This window comes from Aythya ferina (assembly GCF_964211825.1).
Source record: "Aythya ferina genome assembly, chromosome: 4".
NCBI classification, from domain to species: domain Eukaryota; kingdom Metazoa; phylum Chordata; class Aves; order Anseriformes; family Anatidae; genus Aythya; species Aythya ferina.
In genome coordinates, this window is record NC_140300.1 from 69,029,153 (window position 1) to 69,044,548 (window position 15,396).

General features: G+C 37.2%; 1 long non-coding RNA gene across 1 annotated transcript in view; it reads right to left on the bottom strand.

Annotated features, from left to right (window-relative positions):
- Positions 1–15,396, bottom strand: part of LOC311436854 — a 131,157-nt gene that overhangs the window by 62,589 nt on the left and 53,172 nt on the right. Inside the window, exon 2 of the long non-coding RNA XR_014693128.1 lies at positions 4,462–4,572. This is a non-coding gene — a long non-coding RNA (uncharacterized lncRNA). The remainder of the gene's footprint in view (positions 1–4,461; positions 4,573–15,396) is intronic.

Sequence of the window (15,396 nt, forward strand, 5' to 3'; positions counted from 1 at the left end):
AGTCCATTTACGAATTCAGACGATTAGGGGTAGAGGAGGATGTCTCAATAACACTGAAGTGTGTGTTTTCTGGCTTCCAGAACTATTTGAAAGGCATACATTTTGATCACGAAAAGGTTCCCTAAACCTAGATTGATATTAGATAAACTTCCAAACACTTAACTACTTATCTAAAAAAGAAATTGGTATAATAGTCTTTACTATTTGTTTTCTTTCTGTGAAGAATTTAGGCTTTTGATGGCATCAAACACAAATGCAGTCTAAACTAATACAACCGCTTAAAAAAATAATGTTGAATACCTCAGTACAAGACTTTAATTATGAGTTTTCAAATAAATCGGTGCAAATCAGCACATCTATCATGAACAGAGAACCTGTCTGAATTAGCTGCTACCCACCTCTGCAATGTGCACCTATAACAAAAAAGGTTAACAGGTAAAATAGTAAAAGAAAAAATCTGGTGCTAGCACATCAATAATGCTGTCAGAGGTGTGAGATTTACTTTACTAACATCCATGAGACAGAAGTGAACAGACATTGGGGGGCCAGAAACAAACCCAATGCAGAGCCAACAAGGATGGGGGCAGCTCCCCATTCCTGCTGCATTTTGCCCACATTTCTACTGATAAAATTGTCTGTACACTAGGACAGCAAATGCTGCAGTACCTCACCCAGTTTCTGACTTTCTGGCTCAGTGCTACCCTCTTGCTCTGGTCCTTGGGCAGCCCGTGCGAAAATGAGGAGTATGATAGAGCACCCTGAACACCTCTCTCATTCAGTGCCTCTTGAGACTCTCAGCAAATATGAAGCTTCACTTTCCAAACATCTCTGGAAATTAAAAATGCAGCCTGCCCTTTACCAGGGGTGAGTAAACCCTTTAACCAAGCATGCAAAATAGAAACAAGGGACCCACGGTGCTACAGAAAGAGTTCGAAGCTCTCTAAATAATTATGGATCCTTATGGATCCTTTATGTACATGTATAACATTTCACTTTCTCTTCTTTCCTTAAAAAATTAACAGGAAAGTAGCAGGAATTGTGACAGTCTACCTAGAAGCAAGAACATGTTAATTTTCTTAGCAGGTATATCCTGCTAATGGAATATATTCACAGCATTACCATATCAGCGTGTTAATACCATTTGCAGAACTCAATAAGAGTTAATGAGAACAATAATTATTTGAGAGTGAATTTTGCTTTGGGCTTTATTATCCCTTTCTTATAATTTTGAGCTTCTTTGTTTTGGACTCTGTCAAATGGTAAACTCCCTATGTTGCCAAGTAATTGAATTTCTCTTATTACACACACACGCACATTATAAAGAGCTTGCCATCCAGACAGGGTTTGTACAATTCTTTGCTTCTCCTTGCCGGATCATTCAAACCCTTTCTGTGGCAATGAGTCAAATCCTGATTACAAGCACCAAGTGCAAGGACCACAAATGTTGATAGATATTCTTCATTTTCAGGGGTTTTCTGTAATCAAGATAATTTGCAGACTGAAGGCTTGTAGCAGCCTTGAATTAATTAGTAAAAATAATCACATTAAGGCTTGAACTTAATAATAAACCAGTACAGCATTAACATTTTTGTCATTAAACCTGTTTAATTAAATTTAATCGAGCTCTCACATTATTACAGTTACAGTACACTAACTATCCACTTTGTCTTGTCTATCTTCTCTGGCTCCCAACATAAGAAAAAGAAGAAAAGAAAAATAAAAGGAGACAGAGAGAGAAAAAAGACAAGTAGAAGGAAAAGAAAAAAAAAAAAAAAAGAATTATAAAACACTTCCGTCAGATTTAGTTGGAAGAAAACAAGTGATTCAAAAGCACTTCATATCAGAGCCAAGCTTCATGAAATTAGAGAATAAGATCTTTACACATCAAAGATGGAAAATACCTTCAGTCACTTTGCCTAACCTCTCAAATCCCTTGCCAGTACTAAATCATAACTTCTCTTATATACTTTTTTTTTTCAACTAACATGACATTATTTGTATTTAGGGCACTTCCATACTCCTATTAGCAAACAAATTATTTAATATCAAATCATAGAAAACAGTAAATAAACTGATATTTACATACTTCTCCAAGAGTACAAACTATGACTCAGCTGCTTTTTTATTTAGTTTCCTTCCCATGTATTTGAAATGTACCTCATTTTAACTTTTAGAAACTTTACAATGCACTAGGCTAGAAATTTCATTCTCTTTCAGAAATATTGCTGGATTAAATGCGCAACAGTCAGTTCTTTCTGAAATATAACTTCGATATATAGTATCATTAAGTCAGTATTAATTTTTGCCAGCACTGCGTAGATTCCCTAATGAAACTACATTTAAAGTGAGAGAACTAAATCGTATTAGTGTGTTATAAGTCTTAATAGCCACGTTCCCACTGAATTAAGCAGACAAGCAAAACTCTGCATGTTCGTAGCTCCAACTCCACCCTGAAAAGAACAACTTGGGCTTCCTTCCCTTCCTGGGTTAATTCTCCACACAAATTTCTTATTTACTATCACGAGAAATGCCATTGGAGCCTCCCCCTCTCTAACCAGCAGCTCAGCAGGGATGCTGCAAGAGCCAGTGGCACCTATGTGCTTTTCCACAGAATCAAACCATTTGACAGGAAACTGTCAGTTCAACTAAATTTAAGTGTCTGCTCTTCACATTTTTCCATCAAAACAATATCTGGGAAATAAAACTCTTTTGATTTAGACATGTCACTAGAGCATTTCACAGCAGTTAGAGATAAATTACCCCATACCTTCATTCTTCAATAGGTGTTAGATGCTTGGAGGAAAGGCTGTGATGCCTTCTGGAATATGTAAATTGGCTGGGAGTAAGTAAGCAATATAGATGGACACATGAACCACTGAAGTATGACTCCTCCGAGATATCACAACAATGATCCCAAATACAAATATTAAAAATTTACACCAAAAAATGACAGTTTGATTTTTCACCAAAAATTCATACCTTTCCAAGGAGAGAAAAGCCCATTTTTCAAACAGTTAAAATTATCACGATTTACAATGTTTAGAACAGATCCTGGCAGGTTGCTGTGCAACAAGCTCCAGTAGACATTTCACCTTGCCCAAGTGCTTTAAGCATCTCCAGAGATGTTTCCCAAAGGCTTTGTACTAAGGTGCTCATTCAAGCTCAGATATTTTATTGTGGTTCGTTTGAAGCTCATAAATAGCATACCTCCTGCTACATCCAATTTCACTGAACCACTTGCAGTATTCCTCAAGAAGTTTAAGATTTAGTGTATAGTTTTTCCAAGAATTACTTCTTTATATGAAATAAAAGATACAGCAACAAAACCTTAACATTTTTCTGTCCATTGCAGGATATTATGAAAAAATAGACCACAAATACTAAAGGATAATTAGCAATTAGGACAGATTTTAAGCTGCCAAAAGAGAAAGTCAGAGGGAGGAAAACAAAAAATTGCACAGCTTGAATCTCCAATTTTAACCAGAAAAAGGTAGCAAAATATTTTGTTGGCAGCCAAGTACCATTGTCAAAAATGTCAGAGATGTGTGGATTGAAAGGCTGTCACCCTAATGAAAATAGCATGATGGAAAGCCTTGTCATTCTACTTAGAAGAGAAAGAAAGACTATAATCTTTGCAATCAGTAAATCAAACTTATACAGAAAAGTGGACAAAGGCTTCTTTTGCAAATATACCACATTCCTTGGGAAAAAAAAAAAAATAATAATAATATATAAAAAAAAAAAAATTGTAATAGTTAACAAGTAATTTGAACACTTCAATAGCCTGTAGAAAAGTGTATATTTTGCAAGAGTTTATAGGGAAGATAAAGAGTATCACAAAAAAAGGTTTTATTTGTATCTTTATATATATCTTTACATATATACTTATCTTTATAAATATAAAGTATATATTTATATGCATGACATCAGATTTAATGAAGTTCACTAATGCCTTTTGTACCAGTAGCAAAATATGACTGAAAAGTCTTTGTTTCAAACTACTAAACATCCTGTTCTACTACCTGATTAGCTGTAAGTCTTTCCCTATCTGAAAGATGCTGTTATGTTAGATACATTTGATACAGAATCCTTGCTATTCTACCTCTCTTTTAAGGATCCCAATATGACTAAAAAGGGAAGAAATGACAGAGAATCTTAGAAGTGCTACTTTAAATCAATTTATATGGTGAAACCAAATGTCACCCTCATTAATATTTATAAGAGAGGATTTCACAGTATATGTCCAGCACTGAATGGTGCATGTTATTCTTATTAATGTTTCATAAACATTTCTACAAAAAAACAATATGCTTTACTTTGCTTTTAAGTATTAAGTAGAATTATGGCAGCATCTGCTTCCAACAGTTGAGTGCACAAGCTATTCATGCCCTGTCGTAAATTCTATGATGCATTAAGATGCCATTAAAGGTACCTTCTGTGGCTGTCTCCTCATTTACATACCTTGTAAATCATCAGGTAAAAATCAAGTGAACTGGGGAGTAATCTCCTGCACTCTTTCCTTCTGCCACGGAATCCAGTGCCATCCACATCTTCCTCCATCTGAAGCATTGCCTATCAAAACATGAAGTCAATTATGAGAAATTTAATTGGTGAAGGCAATCCAAACTTGTTGTTGTCTTTTTTTATTATTATTATTTTTTTAACAAAGCCTATTTTCTTAAAGAAACAAAATTAGAGAGACATGAGGTGTAGGGAAGCTAGAAGACTTGAGCATGGTTGCACATTCTTTTTGTCTCCAGGATTTTCATCTGGGAGTCTGAATAATAAGCTTGAATAATAAGGCAATTAGATACATAAAATAACTAGAGGAATGAAATGCGGTTAAAACTAAAACCTCTTTCTCTTTGTTTTTCTTCCCACTGTTGTGTTTTTTTTTTTTTTCCCCTTACAATTCTTTCCAGTGTATCTACTGCCTCCATTTTTGAGGGGGAAAAAAAAAAAAAAAAGATGAAGAATCCAGGCTTTTGCAAAACTAGAGCATACACAGAGGAACATCCCTTTTTCTTGACTTCATCCCCTTACTGTTTTGCTTCCTTTATCAACCAATTTAGGTAGTACAATCCAACTTTTATGGAGATCACTGGAAAAGGCTTCCTTTCCTGGAAGTGCCCAGGCAGTTCCCTCCAGTGGCTGGCAGGGTAGATTTGTCAGTATTGCAGCTGTATTTCCAGCGCCTGCAGACTGTCTCCCTCACCACTCTGGTAATTCAGCCTCTAATGGTCAGGCGTTTGGAAAGAGGCACCTGCACCTGGGTACCACAGTTGGCAAAGCAATGTGCTGCTGGCAGAAAATCTGATTTGTATGATTGTTTCCCCTCCAACATCCAGACAAGTCAAGCCCAGTAAATTAGTCAGATCAGCTTTTTTTTTTTTTTTTTTTTTTTTTTTTTTACAATTATTTCCATGCATTTCTCATGAGCTTTGCTCTTTTTGTGAAGCCAGATGAAAATTTGTACCGTATGGAAACTTTGCCCTGTGTCTTTATTGTGTTGTGGTGTCCTTGAAAGGGAACAAGCCTGGTGAGCACCAGGTCTGAAGTCAGCAACAAAGGAAGGCTGGGGAGAGGGAGGGAGGAGGGACGGCAACTGAAATGGAGTGCACGCATGCATCCAAGGTGAACTGCAAGACTGCCAGGAGTAACTCGTTTATTTCATTTGGAATTTGTCACCTTCTACTGGAAATACATATTTCTTAAGCTTCAGAAAATGAAATAACCCTTTCTTTTTTTTTGGGTCAGACTTCCACCTGACACACGTGACTTCCTTGCTATGAGAATGCAGCCCATGGGAGTTCTCAGCATCCCTTCCAATAGCAGCAGCTTCTAAAAACAATCAGATCACAGGCTTTTCCTCAGAAGGGAAACAAAAAAAGGGAAGAGGGAAGCTAATAAATTACATGAAGTTTCTTACATCTAGTGACAAACGTTATGAAAAACCCCACAGCCCTTTTTAACTGATGCTTTCTCCTTGCCTGTCATCTTTGTTTATTCTGTACATATCTGTCTTTGCAACCTCGAGTCCTTGAACTGCTGCTGAAAGGAATGAAGAGAAGCGTATAACATGTGCTTTATTACCAAACACTGAGACTCTTCTCTTTCTTTAGCCTTTCAAGAAATAGTGGGGGAGAGGACTGCGAATCTTCTGAAGATGAGAGGAAAAGATGCTGAATTGGGGGTGATAGGTCTGCTATCAACCTGTGGGTACGGAAAAGAGTCCCCACAGGTGACAAGGAGACAGCTCCAAAAACTGAGCCAACTCGTGTCAACCAGGGCTTCTGGATGAGAGCCTGCTTCAAGCTAGCTCTTCAAAACAGGAGGAGGTGAGGTGTTTGAGTGTTTCAGGCACCTTAGTAAGCACAGGAATGGAAAAAAACACATTTAGAGACACGCGTCATTTAGAGATGCCTATAATTATCCATCACTATTGGTAAAAATATTAACTTGAAAACCAGATGAAGTCTTTGTCATCCTCATGCTGGTAGATGCGAGCACAGGTAGCAGTGAGGAACCAAGAACTTGGGGCAGCAGCACAGTTGTAGTGATAGCTGCTGCTGTTCCCTCTGAGCTGCCACGTGCTCGTGGGTGGACACGCCAGAGGGAGAAGCTTGTTCTCTCCTGCTTTATTTTCACTGACACTATCTCCATAAGGACAAACCCTCTATTGGTTGTTGGTCTGTTTCTCAGCTGCTGCTAACCCTCCTCCCCCATTTACTCATCATTGCCTAGAAGCAGAGACTGCCTTTGTGCCGTGTTCTTTCTTTGGAAAAGCAGTTGCCATTTATGAACACTTACAAATACTTTTCACATCTTTTTATTACATTTTTACTAACCTCTCTAACCAGCTCACAGATCAGCCGCCACTGCCATAGCTTCCATCCCTGCTATTTTTCAGTGATTACTGCTATTGCTTATTTTTATTCCCTCAGGTCAATGAGGCTGTCTGCTAACCCCCTTGCTTCTGCAACTCTGGAACCAGTGCTTGCGTTAAGAGAAACTCTTTGTGATGCTGAATGAAAGCAGAGCACTGAGGGCACTGAAAAATTACAGCATACATTTGCTCTTTAAAGACTACACGGTCACTTCACTCCCTCTTCTTATTACAACTCCTGCATATACTCGTTGTTTGTCTCTTACTGCAGCCTCATAGCTCAGAGATTTTAAAAATAGATTTGTACCCAAATCCAACTTCAGAATGCTACCTATCTCCATTTTTAATGCTCTAAGAACCTTTAAATATTCATATATAAATAGATTAACACCCAAAACAGGAATTTTTAGTCCTAACTGCAAAAGCCAGACCCTGCAATTGCTTACACCAGTGCAGAGTTCTTCTAACTCAGTTGAAGGCTACAAAGATGCAGCAGTCTGTCCATACGGCTTTATTTCTAGTGAACTCATCCCAGAAGTCACCATGCTACATTTCTGACTCTTATAAAATCACCAAAATATATTAATATATGGGAAAAAAAAAAAAAAAAAAAAAAAAAAATGATAGAGAAAAGTGCTTGGACCATCTTTTAATTTTCTACCTAACTTCACCTAGCAGTCTGACCATGAACCAGGACTTTTGCTTTTGTGCAATACCACAGCATAAGCTATAATTCCTTTAAAAATTGGAAAATGTAACTGAATCCAGAAGCACAGCTGAATGCTTAGCATCCAAAGTCTAGTACCTTTTATTACCACATATGCAAATATTTTCATACAAATCTTGATCTTCCTGCCTTCTGATACTCTTTTTTGTTACCGTCTACACTTTCAATTAATTTTAATTGTTCATTACTTCTTTTTTTCCTCCAAGAGCACAATTTGTGTGTGTGTGTGTCAAACATATTATATCCAGTAAGAGAAAAAGAAAAAAATGTTATGATAATTTAATTTTCCTAGACAACGAACCTGAAAAGAATTACTCAAAGGAAAATTGGGGGGGGGGGGGGGGGGGGGGGGAATAGTACAAATTTGAAATCAAAACAAAACTTTTGAACCAAAGTAAGATTTATTTTAACACTTATTTTTCTCTGGAGGATTTTGAGTAAATAAAACATTTTCACCACTTTTTTTTCCCCCCTTTCAGTTTGAAATTCAAATAGGAGAAGGAAAAATATATATAGACGTAGAAACAACAGAGGATTTGTGTACATGTAAAGTTACATTCTGGAGGGAAATGAAACTTTTTCATGAACGTTTTCACCCCTTCAAAAGGAAAAACGTTTCATCGGGGAAAAAAAATGCAGACAAATGTTGTAAAAGGTACTTTAAGCATATCTCAGACATATTTATGACTCTGAAATGTATGATATCTCGGTAATCCCTGCTCTATTACATTATTCAGCTGCCAACTATCCTGCATTTCATACCTTTTATAGGCGTTTAACATAAAGTACACTTCATTCTGACTTTGAATTTTACTCTTTACCTTCAGATTGCCATATCATCTCTATTCCTTACCTATTCATCTACGTATTTTACTAATGCAAGTTACTATAACGTTTAGGAGTTGAGCTCTATATATCTACTGCTTTATATTGCCTATCATTGCATTCACTGAATACCAAGGCTTTGCTACACATTTTCCATGGAAAGTCCCTACTAGACATTAGGTAAAATCAGTAGGCATTCCAAAATAACACTTCCCTTTAACTGTTTGATGTCTTTTTATTATTTTAAATTTGTTTCCTTTTCTTTTCCCTCTACTGTTTTCAAGCTTCCTCCTACCATTCCCTTCTATATCTGTTATGGCACTTACAATCCTCATGCCAAAATGCCAGCTTGGCAGGGCCGCACGTGAACCCTGGCAGGAGTTATCCACTTATATAGGTAGCTGAAGCCAAGCTGGACACATTCAAGAGAAAGCTATCTTGGTCTCTGCCTTAACATCCTACAATGACTTTCTGTTCCTCCATCCTCTCTTTTTATACCCCTGAAATCACAAACAAAACTTGTTACAGAACATGCAGAAATATTGTCACCTTAAACTACAGAGAAGCTGGCCTGGGTTTGTCTAGACGAACACTGTTTTCCATACCAGATTTGCTTTTTTTAATGACAGATAAAAAATCTGTCATTTTTTATGTGGAAAGCCATTTTGCACAGCACAGAGATGCACAAACATTTATAGTATTAAATAAGTGCTGTATCCATATGCAGACTTACTCTTGAAGCAAAAACATCTCCCCAAAATTTATGTTCTCAGGTAGTGGTGATTTGAAATAAAACAGCACATATGTTATTGAATAGGAGCACGATAGCATCTGCTTCAGAAGTAACCAATGTTGGACTAATAATAATAATAATTTCCAGAGCGCTGGCTGACATTCAAAACTCTCCTGGAGCCACTGAAACCGGTTGATTGAATAACCTAACAAACAACTCCTTTCCATAGCCTTCCCTCTCTCTGCCAAAAATCAAAAGTGACAAACACAGTATGGCTCATGTCTGCCACTCTACTTGATGTCACTCTGACACATTAATTCAAATTTTACCAAAGGTTCATTTCAGAAAATCAGAATGCTCTTTTAAAGAAATGCCAATTGCTATGGTTTCTGCTAATGTCTTTCCCTGTTAAAGACCCTAGTATAATTACTGGCCCTGCTAAAGGTAGAACAGACTCAGTCAAAAGAAGAAGTGCCAGCCTAAAGAATCAGTGGGTGACAAATGCTGTAGTTAAATATTTAATAGATCCTCCAGGAAAATACTGCAGTATTTAAATGTGAAAGGAATATCCAGCTCAGTTGCGTGAAAACCTCCAGTTAATTCCGACATTGTTAATCCTACGTTGGTCTTCTAATGGAACCTGGATATTAATATCAGATCCTTATTTGAGTCTGGATACACATAATATCATTTGTAATTTCTCCAGAAATCTGAAGTGAACAAACCCTTGTTTTCAGTTGTATTTTTCACTGATATCAAATGCATTTCTTGGACTTGATGACTGTGTGAATTGATTTTCTGCATCCGCTCCAAAATGTTTGGGGAAAATACTGTTATTAAGCCCTATACTACTGCCCCTTTAGATAGGTGTGCTGAAAGGAAACCTTTAAAAGAGCAAGACAGGTAATTTGGAAATAACAAGTGGACCAAAAGAAAGTTCACATTTCACCTGATTAGAGTACAAATCTTGGGTTGGCAGCTACTGAGACAGCAAGCGACCACAACATAATCTCAGATCTACCAGTAACCTAGCCCTAAATCCTTTAAGTGAAGAAAAATAAATAAATAAATAAATAAATAAATAAATAAGAAAGAAAGAAAGAAGAGATGAAAACCAGCAACAAAACCTACTTGGAACTAATTCATTTTCTATTTGTTGAATCTTCAAGAAACATGCTTCTGTTTTCCAAAGTATCTAACACTGAGATGGCTTCCACCTTCTGCCAGCAAATTATTATTTATTTTTTAACTGGGAGGTAGAGTGTAGGAGAGAGGTTGACATTTCACTAGAGCACTAAGATACTGAAGCTGTAATTAAATTTAGACCATTTCTATTATTTTCAGCCCCAACTGGCCGAAAGCTCTGGCCCAAAGAAGAAAGTTGTTAGACTACTACTGGTGTGGCCATCATGACTACATACATCATGCCTTCATGCATCGAAACAAAGCTGCAACAAATTAGAAAATGCTGTTTAAGTCAAATGTTTTCAAAAGACGCATTGAGGATGACTTACCTTTGTTAACTTCCTGCTTCGTAACCAACCTGTTCTCCACTTACATCTATACACAGTTATTTAGCAGAGCTCTGAAGTGGACAGTAGTAGTAGGTCCTACAGCTTCAACAGATTCAAAGGGCCCTAAAAGTTTTTCTTAAAAGAAAAGACCCCACCCTCCACCCCTATTGACCTAAATAATCTAAGCTGTATCTTTGATTTATGTCCTGAAGCCTGTTTCGACCTAAGGGAAATTAAAAAGAAAACCCAAAACCTTCCAACTACACGTTAGAGATGGAGAGAAAATCAGCATTTCCCCCACACTGGCTGAAAGCCTAGCAAAGGACACATGGTTTAGAAGAAACAAAGGCAAGACAAGGTGGCACAGTACGAGTTTGTGAAAAAATATGTAGGCTATCCCTACTGTCGTCACAGCAGCATAATTTCTACTAAACTGTGCATTCAGGCAGAGCAATTAAGAATTTAATGGTACCTCCTAAAGAAAACAGAAATATCACATTTTTACAGTTTCTTACACTCCAGAGTCCTGAGCCCCGATTTATTCCCATTCTGTTTGAAGCCTGTAACAGCTCTGGAGATAGATTTCATTAATGTGATCTTCATTGCTTCACTTCTCTTTCTAGATCCTCCCCGCTCATTAGCTCCAAAGAGAGCCAGTGCAGGTTAATGGTAGAGCAGCCATATGATAGACCCATAATCTTATAAGGGCAAAACTTTAAGTGCAAGAAGGGAGGGGAGGGAAAAAAAAAAATAATAATAATAATAAAAAAATTACTATTCTGTTTTTGATACCAGAATGACAATTTACATTTGTTGCTCCACTGTTAACAGATGTGAATCAAAGTCTGCAAGTATGAACAGAGAGTTTTGGATCAAGACCTAAACCCTACCCAAAATTCCAGCTGGATTACACGGTTATTTCAGTTCTAAATCCTGATGTTCATTTTAACCCTGCTCAGCAGCTGGTAGCAATACTGGTAGTGTATATATTTGGATAAATGCAAGTTCCAGTGAAAATCTGTTTTAAGTCTCTGGTCAATCATAAAAGACTGCATACTACAAGATCCTATGTTACTACCAACTGGCTACACAAAGATTCAACTCTGATACACCTCCTCCTTCCCTCCCTCCTTTTTTTTTTTTTTTTTTCTTTTTTTCAATTTGGTATGAATTAGATGTCCCAAATGATCTTACAGAGCCTGCCTCACGGTGCCTGCTTGCTAAGGTGCAGGGTGATACTATGGCTATGTTGATAATGGTCTCTAATAGAAAACACCAGCATTTTTTTTCTGATCTGATAGACATCTAGCATGCAGTTATCAGCCAGAAAAATGGTGCAGGGCGAAATCCTTAAATATATTCTTAGGTCAAGAAACTCTATCTCGCCTGCAACACATAAAACTTCAGCTGAATGCAACTAGCCTCATGAAAATGAATGCAGCAGTTAGTGGTGACTTCCAACTCACTAGCTGGGCGATGCAAGTGTGACTTGGGCACATTTGTTGTATTTGTTGTCATTTTCAGCCAGAAAAATCAGAAGCTGCATCAGAAGAAACCCCACGAGTTTCTAAGTAAATGCCAGAAACTGTTCTGCGGCAGCCTGCTATAACGAGGTATCACAACACCGACCAGTACACTTCAGAGGTAATAAATAAATAAATAATAAATAAATAACAAGGGCTTGCTCAAAAACAACACTCCCGCATCCCATTCTCACCAAGTGCTACAGCCTAAAATGCATCAATTGGCTTTTATCTTTTTGTGGAAGGATACAGATTGACCTAAGCCACTGGAGGTAAATGATTATATGATTTAACAGGCACTAATGCTCGTTAAAAGCTTTGCCTGGGCAGCCAATTTTACACCCACAGCAAATATTTCCTGCATTATTCTAAATACCAATCTTTCTAGGTACCGCTTACAACAAGCTCCCCGTTGTTTTTGAGTTGATTACCTCTCTGTAAGCTTGATGCAATCTTAAATAAATAAATTAATAAATAAATTAGAGTTCAGTCATTGTCCTGGTGCAGGATTCTCCCCCCCCCCCTTGTACAGCGTGCTTCGGTTTCATAAAATCCATCAGCTAGGCTGAGGAAATCTCATCGGGCCCTGTGCAGGGGCTGTGCCAGGCAAAGGAAACTTTCACTCACAGTGAACGATAATTGTAGCCTCTTCAGCTTCCTACTCTTAATTTCATTTTATTACACCTACAGATTCACCTGAAGGCAGCAGCTTACACTCTGCTTGAGTGATTTCTTTTGCTTCTAACAGACCTAGATTTGCATGGGATTTTTAAAGACAGCTGCGTTTTAATCAGGACTAAATATATATATATATATTTATTTATTTATTTTTAATATATATATATATTTTTTTATTTAAAAAAATGCATCTAATGAGTCAATAAAACAAGTACAGTTAGAAATACTTCTATTTTCAATATGGAACAGAGATTTTTATTATTATCTTATTTATGGAAACAATGCACATTAATTCATAATTTTAAAATAAAATTGGGATTATTTTGCTATAATTATTTTTACAAATAAATGCTGTGTTCTTGTTTATGAAATGTGCCTTCAGTATTGATATTCTATTCACTTCCTCAGCTTGGTGGTAGGCAGACATACGCAGATGATTACCACGTATGTTAATATCCACATAAGTTTACATTTTACTTTAAATTAATTACTTATTAACAAAACCAAATATAAAAAAAAAAGAAATAAAGCGTTCCATAAAACAAGACAATATCTAATTGCACAGACAAGGAAGTGGTAACATTAGCCAATAACAAATCCTTCAAATTCTACCAATTCTACAAATTATTATGTTTAGAAAATGAATACCATGGGGCTATTTCTACCCGATGTGATTCCACTCAGTGAAATTACATGCCACAGAGCAGAGTAACACTGCAATGCATGAGCACCTCTGTGTTTTGGGAGAAATAAAACTGACTTCTTCCTTTGTTTAGAAGAGTCTTCAGAAATGTACCTCTTAAAATTCATATCCTCTGCAATTCTCAGTGAGAAAGGCTAATCTCCCATATCAGGTTTGGGCATGTAAAAAGGTGATCCCCCTAAGAAGCACTTAATTTGGTTTGTTTTGCTCCTCTTACTGCAAGTCAGCACCGAATAGTTGTACATCAAGTGAATTTGAAAATAACAACACGCTTTCTGCGGGACTGATAGAGAGCTTCCCAAGACTCACCTTCCACTGAGCACTTAACTTTGCCTGTCTCCAAACTAGGCATGGTAAAGATTAAATGAAATTCTGAAACCTGGAATGAGCAAAGACCTGCAAATTGGCAAACAGAATTGTCATGTGAAGCAGAGAAGGTCATTTATTATCTCTCTGCCACAAGTGACCCATCTGCACAATGAGGACACCAACCCACAGAGCAGCATTTATAAGCTTCCTTGAGGTCCCTACGAATACGTGTGGAAAACATCACTACCGAGTCTTATTAAGGGCCAGCTTCTGAATGTACAAAGCATAACAGAGCAATCGTGAATACTGCTACGTTTCTTAATAAAGAAAGAAAGCTTTCTTCAAAATGCAACTGTTTATGATTTATCATTGATCTCCACAAACTGCGTGTGTGCCCAAGAATTGCATTTATGAAGCAATACTTTAAAAGCTAGCTCTGGGAGAAGCAAGGTGGCTTTAAATTGACAAAACATTTATTTTCTTGGAAGTCATTAGAATCGACATTTATCTTCCTTCCACGTGTCTGTTTGACCATTCTTTTTGTTATTTTTCCAATAAGCTTTGCTCCGTTAGCATTTTAATTTAAAACAAGAAAGAAAAAGTAAAAAAAAAAAAAAAAGTGAATTATGCTACAGGCTATTGGGCACAGTCCTGCATCAAGGAAAGGGGGGATGAGGTACGAGGTGGGAGGGTTTGGGATCAGCTTACGCAAAGCTCCTCTTTCATTGTGCTCCTCTCGACAAGGGAAGGTATTTGAAAAGCTGGAGAATACCCAGCAGTGACACAGGTGGCCAAATAAATTTAGATTTTGTCCAAAAGTTTAATGAATGTAGACTTCAGGAGTTATTAGTGCTTGCCTTAGGTCACCCTTTGCCCCTTAAATGTGACCCTTGTCTCAAGTTACATGCATTTAACTTGCCCCCTCTCCCAAAGACCCCTCAAAAGTATTTTAATAACTCTCAGCAAAGCCTCAGACGGCACATACTTCAGGAGAAAATCTACAGTTCACCAGCAAACAACAGCCACACACTTCTCTGAGCACTGCAAAACAGAAGCAGCAGGGGGACGAGGATAAAGAAGTGGAATTAAATTTGCACTCTCTTCTCCCATCTTGCTCTTATCGAACGAAAATTGCAAGAATAGGGCTTTATCCAGATCTACTATAAATACTTTCCCCCACTCTAAGAGAGCATTCACATCTCTGTACAAACAACTTTTTTTTAAGAGAAAAAAAAGAAAACATCCTCAGTGTAAAAATAAAATAAAAATAAAATAATAATAATAAAAAAAAAACTCCACTAAATATATGTCATTTGTTTAATCATGGAGACAGATGTGATGATGACAGAAGATGAAAGAAGAAGGGGAAGGAAAACGTGAGAAACAAGTTAACATTCAGAGCCACGCTGCTTAAAACCCTGGACAAAACACTGCATTTACAATTTGCTATTTTTGCCCTTATTCGGGGGCAGCAGAGTTACGCCTGCTCTCCACGAAG